The 13,613-nt window shown below is 40.2% G+C and overlaps 1 long non-coding RNA gene across 1 annotated transcript; it reads left to right on the top strand.

The window, feature by feature from the left end:
- Positions 1–9,405: 9,405 nt before the first annotated feature.
- On the top strand, positions 9,406–10,616 carry LOC144702671 (uncharacterized). The gene is made up of 3 exons (XR_013581324.1): positions 9,406–9,578; positions 9,662–9,933; positions 10,012–10,616. It is a non-coding gene; the product is annotated as an uncharacterized LOC144702671 (long non-coding RNA).
- Positions 10,617–13,613: the final 2,997 nt, after the last annotated feature.

Raw genomic sequence — 13,613 nt, 5'->3', positions numbered from 1 at the left:
CCAACATTAATTAATCTAAATGATGATATAGTTAATTAATTAGGAAGGCGAATAAAGGTTACTGGACTGCTCGAGTCATTAACTAGATTGATACATGTGCCTAGAGGGTCACACACAAATGGACTTTTGGACGGCTGAAGATATACTCAAGTTTTGGGGGTCTGATGAAAAACACCAACTTAGTATAAATAGGGGAAGGCCCTGAATGAAATTCACCCAGGCCATAATTTTTCTCGGGCATTCCCCTTCTTCTCTCTTCTCCCCATGACTCCTCTCCATTCCCTATGTGACCGGGTTGGCATAACAACGACGATAGAGATTGAATGGGGCTCATCAACAAGAAGGAGGAGATCCAACGTGTCGATCACCGTGTGGATACTTCTAGAGACTGCACACATGAGCAGCTCCATGTGACTTGTTCAAGGATCAAAGGAATCATGGATGTGATCGGTGCTAAGTCAATTCATTTCATGATTTTAATGATGTCATTACAATTCCGTTATATATCTTCTGTTGCGTGGAATCATCATATTCATCCATATCAAGGCCTATAAAACCTAACAAGAACACCCTTGAAGAATGATGACCTTCACTTCATTATTGTGCAGTCATCATTCCCATTCAGGAAAATCTATATTTCTCTTCTCATCTCCCCCAACTCTACTCTCATTGGTGCATTGAGACATAAGAAGAATCAAAGTCATACATAATTTTATCTTATGGCTATTTATTATTCCTTTTGTTTGATAGACAGTTTCGTTATATTTTAAAATTCTTCTTTGTCATCATTTGATATTCATAAATTTCATTATCTTTGAGATTATTTTTCATTAGAGTTTTTAAAATAATTTTAAGAGATTTTACATATTATAAAATTTTGGATGATTCACCTTAAGTTTCATTTTGAATAATTTAGTTTAAAATGTTTTTACTCTCTTTCTATTTATTTGTATTTCTTTCTAAACAATTTGAAGGAGGAAAAATGTGTTCATAATTTTATTGTCGTTTTAATTTTAATTAGATTGAATAAAAAAATAATAGAAAACTCAACCAGGTTTTTATAATGGGAATGAAGTCATCTCCACAAGGAATGGGCTTTAGAAGTTGATCTGATAGTTGAGCTAGGGTGATGGAGAATTTTGGATGATAATAATGGTAGTTAAAGAGATTAGTTATAGGTTGAGTAGGAGAAGTGTCAATAATAGTAATAATAAAAAATATGAAGATAAATAAGTAAAATAAGGTAGATAGGGAAGTGGACAAATTGAAACTATATATGATAATTATATATAGAGGGTAGTAGTGAAAGGGAGAGGTAAAATAGATATAAGATAGGATGTTAACTTTATCATTTATTAGGATTAATATTTTTTCTATATATTTGATATAACAAACAAGTAAGGTGATGAAGTTTATTTATAGTAGTATAATGAAAGTGTAATAGATTTTTTTATTCAGCGGAAGAGTTATATTAGATTAATAAGCTTGAATGAACAATAATATACTATTTTTAATAGCAGACAAGAGACAAGAAAATAGGTGTTTAATTTAAGAAGAATTAAGTAGTTAGATAGAGAGGATATATTTTAATATTTAAAATATGTTAATTACCTAGATAAATAGATATATTAAGAGAAGATAGAAGAATCAAGAAGATTAATTAAGTGGAATGTAATTATATATTTTTATTATTTTATTTTAATGTTTATCTTATAATAATAGAAATATGATTTATATAAATAGATATATTTAATAGGTATTTTAAATATTTTTTAGAATAATAATTCAGGATAAACAGGTTGAAATCATCAGTGCTCAAGAGGTGTTTGTGAAAATGCCTTAGTGAGGCTGATTGATGCAAGATGACGTTGCTGACATCGTCCCGAGGTGTATCGAGGCGATGCTCGGATACAGGGAGATAGCGCGGACATCGTTGAAGATGTCGTTCGTCGGTGTGGACCTATGGAGATGAGACTACCTCTTGGTGACGTCGTCCTCGAGTCATCGTCCTTGTCGATGCAGAGATACTGGTGGCGGGGTCGGTGGAGCTGTCCTGGAGGCGGCACGGCATCGCTCGACTGGCGGCGCGGCGCGATTCAGGAGCAAAGTCGGATGAGGTGAGGCAGTGCAGCGCGATTGCGAGGTGTGGGCTTGCGTCGGACGGCAAGCCGGACGAGCTGACGTGGGCGGAAGAAACCGCAGATGGCGCAACGGGCCGGGGGGCGTAGGTCTGCGGTCGAACGGGTCGATGCGGACGAACGGACCGGCACGGCGGGTCGAGTGACGTCAGACGGTGAGCCAGACAGGCTGGCGCGGGTGACGGTGAGGACGGCGGCGCGAGGCAGCGATGCGCCGACAGTGGCCATCGTCGACCCGACGGCGTTGGGGGTCAGAGACTCAGCTGCAACGGTGATCAACGACCCGATAGCGATGGAGGCGGCCTGGTGGTAGCAGTCGAGGAGCCGCCTGCGGAGGCGGTTGGTGATTTGATAGCAGCGGGGTCGGCGTGGCTGTGGCCTCGGGCCGGCGTGGGGCGGCGGCCCTGGGGGTGGCGTGGGGCGGCGGCCTCAAGTGGCGCGGGGCGGCAGACCTTCGGGGCAGCGCGAGGCAGCAGCCCTCGGGGTGGCGCGGGGCGGCGGCCCTCGGGACAACGCTGGGTGGTGGCCCTCGGGGTGGTAGGGGGCAGTGGCCCTCGGGGCGGCAGGGGGCAGCAGCCCTCTGGGCGGCGTGGGGCAGTGACCCTCGAGGTGGCACGGGGCGGCGTCCCTCGGGGCGACGCGGGATGGCGGCCCTCGGGGCAGTGCGGGCGGCGGTCTCAGGCGGCCAGCGCCGGCGCCGCCGTCCTTCCCTCTCCCTCTTCCTTCTTTTCTCTTTCTTCTCTCTCTCTCACGAACGAGGAGTGGTGGCTCCCTCTGTTCAACATGAAAATTTGACTTTTGACCGGGTTGCTAGAGCGCCCACTCCATCCCTTATATGGGGAATGGTAATGCGCCCCTTGATAGAGGTCCACAAGAGGGGCGTCCATTAAGCAGTGAGCCCCCCTTAAAAACAACTAATAAAAACACAAAGAAAATAGAAATTCTAAAAGGAAAAGGGGCCGTGTGCATGGATATGGCCCAAAATTAAGAGCGCCGGGCCTCCGCCTTGGCGTGCCTATCTGGCGGGCCTCAAACCGGTGAGTGTTGCTGGCAACCACATGGGTTTGGACGTCTTCCTCAATGGAGCGAGATCTCGTGCTCCATCATTGATACACTAAAATACAATAAAATTGAATTTTGTAGGGTATTCTTGCTCAATCCACAAATATGAGTATGATAAATTGGTGTAAATCTACCATATGGAGATCCACAGCTTACCTGAATCATCCTGGTTCAAGCAAACGGAGAATGGGGGCATCGATTGTTTCCCATGGCATCGGTATGCACCTCTGTTTGTCTTGCTTCATGCTGGCACATATCTAGAGCAAGATGAAGCTCCACTTGCACCATCATGAAATTCCCAAGTCTCAAGGGAGGTGTCACCACCCTTAAACAACAAGGAAATCTGAAGATGGGTCTCCCCCCATCGTTGAATATCTCCATCAAAAGATAGCAAAATAGGGGCCTTCAATCTCCATCAAAAGACATTCTCTGGTCAAAAGAATATCTCACAAGGCTCTCCCATGGCCATAGATGGTGCAAATCAGCCTTGGTGGTCCCCCATTGTCGAAAATCGTCTCTAGCTGACGGTGTCAATGGCCTGGGGTAGAGATGGACAATAATCTCACTGAATTAAAATGAAATGGAACAAATCTAATACTTTCTAGGAATGATTCTCAGTCAGATCAAGCTAAAGAAGTTATCAGATCCGCTCTGAATCAAAAGATGGGCATTGGGGATACCATTCACCACCCCCTAACTGCGATGGTCAGTCTCTCCCTTCTCCTCCTTATTGGCACAGGTTCTTTGCTTCCTAGCTCTTCTCTAATGCCTCCTTGAGATGTATGTGCAATGACAAGGCTGTCACGACCCAGCCAAGCACTTCAAGCTTCAAGAGAGGCCTTCACCGGCTGTTCTTCTCCTCCTGTTGTAAGATAAGTCTTATGCCTTCAGAACCACCCTTTAAATAGTCAAGAGAGGTTCTCTTGACCCTCTAATAGGACAGGATTGATCCAACGGAACTACAGGAGCTGTCGGATTGATCCGCGGTTCCCTCATTGCTGGCCTCCGCTGGTCGACCAACGAGGATGGTTGCAGGGGGTGGAGAAGGATGAGACTATCCCCTTGTTATCTGATCCCCTTCAAATGCGTTCGATGATTGTGATCAAAATTCAGTCGTGGATTCATTTTGAATGGTGTACCCCTTCTTCACCACGTTAACGCGCAGCTGACTCGTGCTCTGATTCATATAATACTTGGCCCCATTATTTGCATCATTCCCCGCAACCAATCAGAAAGCCTGAATGGCAAAGAAAAAGACTTTTATAATACAAAGCAGATCTCACCGCCCAATCTTACGTAAAGAGATTGGATGGCTGAGATCATGTCCATTTACACATGACAAGACACATGCTTCAGGCTGGGTTGGCTCGAAGCCTCGGGTCCCTCTTTAAAATTCTCGGCCTGGCCCTTGTCATTGTGAAACTTAAAAATCATTTATTAATCTCATATTGAAGTACTATAAAATATGTAACACTATATAAATTATGTCTGATGTTTAGGTATGAAATAAATAAAATTTGCCTCTCATGCGAGTTCATGGGCATATGTATGGGCTTTATAAAGGCCTCTATGTGGGCCTCGGTGTGGGCCATGTTTCAGCTCTTATGCACAACGGCGCTCGCCGGCTGTAAGAGGCTTGAGAACCTCTACACTTGCCTACCTATGGCCAGCTTGAATGCTGCTGGTGCTTGTCTCATAAAATCACAAAATTTTAATAGATCTTTTATTTATTTTCCTAGAAAATACAAGCCAACATACTAAAAAGTAATGATCCCATTGATACTTTCAAAACTCCTTCTGCATGAAAGTAATTGACCTTGTGATTTATGCACAAGTCACATTAAAATTTATTGATGTAACCAATTACTGTATTTAATGCCTGAGATTAAAATATATATGAAAATGAATATAAGATAAGATAGATAAAATGATCCCAAAATTGACATTAGAATATGCACAATTTCATGATGCATTTAGAGTTTATCAGCTATCACTTTGATTGGCCGCAACACCTACTTTGCGGGTTGGCCTTTGTGTCCTCGACTCTTCTGTTGTTTTGCCTGTCGTTTCTTGGATGCGCCGGCACTTTCCAGGTACGGGCGGGCTTGAGCGCCCTATGCTCGCCAACTTGCGAATGGCTCGAGCACTATTGCATGTGGATCATGGGCACAACGTTTCATAAAAAAATATTTTTTGATCCTTCCTTTTATTTCTTCCTTCAACTTTGACTTCATCTGTGAAAATATAAACTCACATACTAGATGGAGCATTAAATTCATTTAACTTAATAATGATTTAAACATGTTTTTACTAATAAATAATTGGACTTTTAAAATATGTAAAAATGATACTACAAGCTGCTGTTTTACCAAGTTTTCTGTTTTATAGAGAATCCATATAGAAATTAAGATAAGCACATAAAAATGATCCAAAATATAGCCTAAACATATGTGTAATATTATGCCTCATTTAGGGTTTATCAATTATGTACTTAAGGTTTTGGATTTATTTATTTTTTATCTTACTATCATAATTTGTGAATATATAGTACCATCTTTTCTAATTATTTTAATACCTGGAGGGCATTATATACGTTTTCTTTTAAGATATAATGGACCCAATCGAGGGTCAAATTGCCTCATCTGTTGGTCAGATATAATTGGAAAGACATAATGACCTTGTAGAGGTTCCTAGAAATGGGTAACAAGGTCTTCGTACAACAAAAATGATGAAGTCCATGGTCTTGAAGTATTTATTAAAATTTCTACCAAATGAGTTCATTTGAAAGATATGTGAAATAATAACCTCAAATATAAAGTGGTCATCAAATAAAGTTCTCAAGGTCTCATGCTAAACTTTTGGAGACATCTAAAAAGAAAATATAAATATGTACACGATGAACTAGGGGAATTGAATTAGATCAAAGAAAAGTGTTTGTCATGCTGAATATTTCTTCTTAAAGCGACTAGAATGTATCTTGAGCAGGTATAAACATTCACAAGACAACAAAGAAATTATCATCTCATAGCCCTCATTAACTTGCCAAGTAGCATGGCTGATTGTGATGACACCTTAAATCATCATTGGAGCATCAAGTAGATGAGGGTCTATACTAGTGAATAAGGTTTCAGGAGATAGCATAACCTGTGATATCTTTTAGAGCATGAGGTGTAGCTTGGCACCCCACTAGCTGGGGACTCAAATTATCTATTAGGTTAAATGAATACTTTGGTAACAAATTTAAATGTTAATATCAATAATTTTTAAATCAGGTTAAATAAAGATTATGGTGCATTTGGAACCATTAACTAAACTTACACACGGGTCCAAAAGGTCACACACAAGGTGATGTCAACAGTTCAGTGGTTTTTAATACATTTACTAAGTCTTATTGAAAAATCCCCAAAAACGTTACACATCCAAGAATATTTTAAGTGCCCCTACTTGATTTTTCCTTTCTCCTATTGGCTTTCTTCAATACCAATACAATCATAAAACAAAAAAACAATGATAGTGAATAATGGGGATCATTGAGATGAATGGAAGACCCAACGGGGTTTGTGTGGATATGTGTTGATGCTGCACAGTTTAGCAGATCAGTACAATTCACTTGAGGAATTAAGAGATCACACATTCAACCAGTGCCAAGGAGATTTGATCATTAGGTTTTAAGGCATTATGGATCCATCTTCATCTTCGTTGAATGAATACTCATCGTCTCATATTAATCATGACCATAGAACCTGGGATAACTTGTGTGAAAGTTAAGTACTTGGGATTTTTTTATAATTCTTTTTTTATGATTTTTTATTACAATGGTATGCTTTATCGTATGCAATGAAGTTATATGTCAAGACTGTAAAAGATGGATCTCAACGTAAGAAAATGATGCCAAGACTGTAAAATATTGTATAGCATTGAAGGATATTGATCCCCAATTGACAACTACACAATACATCCCTTGTTCTGTTTCATTAGATTGCTCAAGCTGGCATGAAGAATGTTGACAATACAATATTGCTTTCACTAGTTAAAGTTACACGGGAGTGTAGAAGTACATCAATAAGTGAGTTTAACATTTATTGATGTGGAAATGTTTGAAATTCATTGAAAAAAACTTAACATTGCATGTGGAAACTACTCAATCTCTATCGTTGACGCCATTGTTCATGTTGGAAATCTAATCCTCATGATTTGTGTTTCATCACAATGTCAAAAGAAGTCTGCCAACCTGTCTCATGAGTTATAGATGCTTAATGTGAACAAAAACCCCCTAGACTTATTAACAGTAGGGGAGTTTGCATGTGGAATGCTTGTTGATACGATCATGTACCCCCAGGGGTATCTTAGGCATTTTAGCTCACTAGGGGCACTTAAGTCATCTCATGTTTAGGGTAGATAGCTTCCTTTTATTATAAATATGTGTAGCCCTCCCTAGAGGAGGAGAGTCATTAATTAAGGTTAGATCGGCCCCTTGTCTCTCTATCTCGATCGTCCCCGTCTCAGATCCATCCCCTGACCGTCCAACAATCCTCTATCCCCGTAACGTCTCATCGGATCTTCAGCTGGCTCCCCTCCGATCAGAACCCTACCTATGCCATTCGGTTCCCTTCTAGACTCCGATGATCCTCGTCCCCACGATCGTCAATCCTTCATCGCCTCATCAGGCAGCTTGTCCCTGCTCGATCCCTACCTCCTCTGTTTGACCTCTCCTATCGTTCCCGTTTTGACTCTCCTACCCCTGAACGTCTACCTTGCCTCGCCCTCTACCCTCTTGATACAAACCTAGATAATGGTTCTTATCACTTGTCGCTGCCATTGAGAAGTGATTTGTATTCAAAACATTTGCAACAAAAAAACCTCCATTTTCAAGGAAGTGCAGTTATGTGTCAATGACTCTGAATAAAATCTATCGTTACAATAAGTTGAAATATTACATATTTTTTTCAAGTCACTAACTATTTCATGTAAGTAAAAGCTATTACCATTAACCAGGACATCATCGGTCATTCGTTGGAACACCAACCATGTCATGGAACATCCATTGAATCTCACTTTATTGGAAGTAATTCAAAAGTGGAAAATTACTCGAAAAAATTCTCGCCTAATTAAGTATTGATTAAACTGTGTTAAACCTCTCAAAGAAGATGTATGTGATTAATTCAACCAGCCATGCAAAAGTTATTATGTGATCTTTAATCCCTATTAGATGCCATATGTTCCTTGAATAGCCCACTCTTGCCTCACAGAAGACCAACTAAAACATTGCCTACATCCGTTGCTCAAAACTTGAAAACATTCTGACCAAACATGATTAATTCTCCTCTGCAAAAGTGATGTGTTAGTTGAATACATTTCATGAAGATGGATATGCAACAAATTGGAGTGGTGAAGGTCAACCAATATTTCCAAAGTTATTGATGCTTGCCAAGGAGTTGATATGTGTCTGTCCCAATAATGCAACTTATTAGCCAACTTTTCCATAGGTCATTGGATAATAACCTACGCAAAGTCAAGGCAGGATTGACAAAACATCTTTATTGTTAGGACACTGAAGTATTAGTCACGTTAAAATGAACCTGAAGCAAACGATGAAGTGAATGTGGATTAAGAAGGAATGGAGAATTACAAATTACAGATTTAAAATAGTGTCCATAATGGTAAGATAATAATTTTCATCTTTATTCACTCACCTATTTATAATATAATAATAAATATATGTTAATTTTTAAATAAATTACATATTTAAAATGAAGACTTATGTTGACTAATAAAAAGCTTATAACCAAATGATGGAGTCATTTTCCTCGTTGAACATCAATCTCAGACGCTAGAATCAAACATTCCTACTTTCTTTTGTTGGATCATAATTATTCTCTGTTATATGCATGAAATTCTAATAATATTGAATGCATGATTTACAACTCACGACAACTATCATCATGCATATCAGAAACGCGCGTAATTTTTATTTCCTAGAACCTTACAATGTTCAATGACTTACCATTTTTTTACATTTCTATATTTATTTCAATTTATCCAAATCGTTTGTTTGAAGTATCTGAATAGTTTTGTGAATTACTTTTTAAGCATGCTATTATAATTATATTACTATTGGTGTAGTATTAACAATATCTATACTACTATAAAGCAAATACATGTGCGCTTCTGGCCGCTGATTGGCTGACAAAAGAGTGAGAGAGAAGAGAGAGAGTGAGAGAACCCCCTGCCCGCCGTCGCGCCGCCCTCCTACCTCGGCCTCCCGTGGCCCCTCCGTGTTTGCTGCCCTGCCCCTCCCCCGGTTGCCCGCCAATGTCTGCTCCTCACCCTTCCTCAACCTCGCCTTCTTCTTCCTCCGCCACTCTCCAGAAGAAGACTGTGAGCCCTAATTTTTGCCCTTATTTCTAACATTTTTCCACCCTAATTTCTTCACATTGTCTCAAGTTTTTGATTCATTGCAGAAACAGTTCTCTGGGTCGCCGAAGATTTCAAAATCCTCAGCTTCAATTCAAGATATCGAGATCGAGGTTGCGGAGGTGCTATACTATACGGCCTGACGAGGCAATTCTAGGAGTCCTCAAAGCCGGATAATCTGGATAATCAAAAGAGGCGAACGGATCGTGCGGAGACCAAGTCCAGAACAGATCTCCACCAATGTGAATCTATCGGCGACGGAGTTGGAGGCTTCCGTTCACTCCAAAGAACCCGCTTCTCTCGAATTCAACGCCAACTCGTAAGCCCTGTTCCGTTATCTTTTCTCCCTCTCTCGATCTCTCCTTCCTGACGACCATCCCCGTTCCGTTATCTTCAGAGTCTCGGCAGAGGATCATCCTGGAGACAAGTTCCAGATCGATCTGATGATGGGTATCTGTAAAAACGGCTTCTTTTTTCTTCTCTTCTGAGTCTCGACGGATGACCATCCTAGAGACAAGTTCCAAATTGATCTGATGGTGGGTATCTATACAAATGGGTTCTTTTTTCTTATCGTTTTTGAGATGGAATACGTTATCCGTCTCTCTGCGCAAGCGCTGCCTCCTGGGAAGCTGCCAGCCGAGATGGAGTCTGAAGCTGTGGAGGACAGACAACAAGGTAGAGTTTTTTTTCTTGGTCGATTTATTATTCTCTTGGGGGATGGCATTCTCACTCTTCTTCCTAAGACGGGTAAGGCTGAGTTTGTGAAGACAGAATAGGGGATTCGGTACAAGAGAGCCGTGAAGCAGGAAGGAAGCCCAGGAATTGCATAGAGAAGAGAGAAAGAATCCAAGAGAAGATTTCCCTGTGATCAACTCAACGAGGCTGCTCTTCTTGCCATCAATGCGACCATCTCCGAGTACTACGCTGACAAACTATAGTTTATATGGGTCTTTTAATTCAACATTGACAGCTTAACTATGTACACAATGAAATGAATTATCCTGGTATTTCTCTTCATCGCTAAGATCACAATACACTCCCCACTCCAACAGATTAAATCCTTCTTCTTCATCGTTTATTCATAAAAAACAAAAAAAACTAGGAAATTAGTCTTAACATTTCTTGAAAGCATCTCTACTACTATAATAGGAATTCATGTACCCTTCTGGACCTGATTGGCTGACAAGAGAGTGAGAGAGAAGAGAGAGAGTGAGAGAGAAGAGCGGGCCTGCGTATCCTTCCTGCTCCGCGTATCCTTCTAGACCCTTCTGTCAAAATTGACTTTGTTCTTAGAAAGGCTTCAAACGGTCCGCTAAATTTTCTACCTTTTTCATCGGCCCTGGGTGAATTGAAACCATGGAGATTGTTGGAAGGCGAACTCGGTTTATCAATTGCAGGACGATCTCTTCGAGAGGATATGATTATCTGTACAAGTTTTTATCTTACTGACCGTTATTATACAAAATCGCTAAGATTTTTTGAATCCAGTTGGGGAAGGGGCAACGGGTGTGCTGACAGAATGAACACGATACATTTATTGTTCTTTCTATGAGTCATTTTATGTTTGGGGGAAATCCAGGGGTCAACGAGGAGGATATATGGATTCTTCCGCTCTCCTTTGGTTCTTGGCGTCAAACTAAAATATGGTTCTCATTTATAGTTAGTGCAAGTTCTCTTCTTGAGGATACCCAATTTGGTATCGATGACAGTTGCTTTATCAGTTTATCAGCATTGAAGGGGCAGACACACAATTAAAATTTCCCTTTTAAGAATTCGGTCAGAAGCACAACTCAAATTTAGTTTTTGAAATTGCGAGCACTGCATTGATACTTAAGAATTCCTTTTGAGAATTTCAAGATTTCTTTCTACCCCAAGCGAGCATTGCGAGCGGGCCACACTAGTACTTTGAAATGAAAATGATGGGCCTTGAGGAAGCCTTGCCTACTTTACTCCATTATTATCGAGTAAAGTCGTGCCATGTTCAGAGGTAGGCATTCCCAATTCTGTGAAGTGAGATTTATCATGTGATGTGAAGTGCGATGTGAATTGAAGGGCTGCACATGGCCGAACGGAGAAACTGCACTGCACTGCACTGCAATGAATAGATAGATCCTCTTTTTCATTTCTTCCTTTTTTCTTCATTTATGATTCGTTTCTTCATTTCTTCTCTTCCAGTCTACTTATTTGTTTCTTCTGGCTTTTTTTTGCATTTCTTCTTGGTTTTTTTTCTTCTTCTTCTCCACTCCTGCTTTTTTCTTCATTTCTTCTTCGTTTATTCTGCTTCTTCTGATTTCCTCTCCGTTTCTTCCATTTCTCCACTTCTGCTACATGTTCTGTGATTTTTCTCTTCCCCGTTTTTTTCTCCTCTTCTTCTTTTCTTCTGTGATTTTTTCTTCCTTTCTAGTAATTTATATTATTGCTTAATTTGTATATTTTTTCTCAAAGTTTCGTAATACCATCTAAATAGATGTTTCTATTCCATTTGATTCATCTAGAATTTTAAATTACCTTACAAATTATATGGAAAAACCGTTTTGTAGATGGTTGTTCCCACTTGAGGATTAGTGAATGGTTCCATGTTCTGCAAATAAGATTTTGATTTCAGAATTCATTAAGTCCTTCGCATAATCAGCACTTAACCATTTAATCAGGACACTAAATTGACATTTTAGATCATAGCCACAAATCCACAAATAATTGTGGAGACCTCCGATTTGACTCTCATCAGATGAATCCAACAGAATCATCTGATATCATCAAACAGACTGAAAACCAGCAAAAGTCAAGGAACTGGAGCCCACAGATCACAGATAGAGCCATTGGCTTTGCACCATCGACAATTACAGAACCAAGGTAGCCCATGCTTTTCGTCCACGACATTGTCACGAAGAAATGCACCAACCCCCATAAAGATTAGCTTAAAAAATAAAATCTGGGCTGATCTTTGCATTGAGAGCAGACTAACACATTAATTTGTAACATGCAAAACTTATGTTAGTGTCCCAGTAAATCTAATTTCAACAGTCCCAATGGCAAGCACCAAAATTAAGGTGTTATCTGCGGTCTGACTTCTCTATAACTAGACAAAGTTTCATACTGTAGAAGAATTTTTTTTTCTCTGGTGTCAATATGATCGGTGGCACCACAATCCAAAATCCTTCAGGTAGATCGATTTTTGGGTACTAAGGTAACGGTTAAGAAATCGAGTGTAGCTGAATGCACTAAGGAAGTGGACCCACAATGTTAGAGTGATTTTTTTGTGCAGCGCAAAAGTTGGTGAAGTTCTTCCTTGGAGCTCTGAAATAAAACATAAGTTCCATTGCACCTCTGGAAGCTGATCATTTGGGGGTTTGCTTAGCAACTTCCAAAAGGTTTCTTTAGTGTGACATGGCTTCATGAAGTAGACACAATAAAATTTGATCCTTCTCATTATCAAATTTTTCTTCTCTCCCTCAGAAGTCTGCTTTGGTGGTTGATCAAGAATATGAGATGTCTTGGACTGACATTGCATCTGGTTGAGGAAAGCTCTTAAATTACAACCTTTCCATCTTCCTCAGAGCTGAGACCCAAAGGGCTTTCCTCATTTCGTTGCTTGCTAACAGTGTCCTCAAAATTCAGCTTATGCCCTCAATTGAAGAGTTGAGCTCGAGCTAGCTCAAATTCAGGGCTTAAATGGAAGGGTGAAACCAATAGGAAATAAGTCAGACGAAAAAAAAATCTAATAGATGCAATGCCACAGAATTGATAAAGATCAAAGATAAGAACTTAAGTTAGCGGTGAAAAAGTTGTGAACTTAAACAGAGAAAAAAACTCCCGAAGATTGATCACAAACTTCAGTAATCAGGATACGTGCCATGGACGTGCATGCGCCGAACTAATCCAGGAAATGAAGTAGACTGGCCATCAGTACATTAAAGCCGGTAACAGTTTTGAATTTTATGAAAGAAATTAACGTAGACTAGACATCAGGACCGTGGAATATGTGACAGTAAGGGCCGA

Source organism: Wolffia australiana, chromosome 4 (assembly GCF_029677425.1).
Source record: "Wolffia australiana isolate 7733 chromosome 4, ASM2967742v1".
NCBI lineage: Eukaryota > Viridiplantae > Streptophyta > Magnoliopsida > Alismatales > Araceae > Wolffia > Wolffia australiana.
This window is presented reverse-complemented; position numbering and strand designations above follow the sequence as displayed.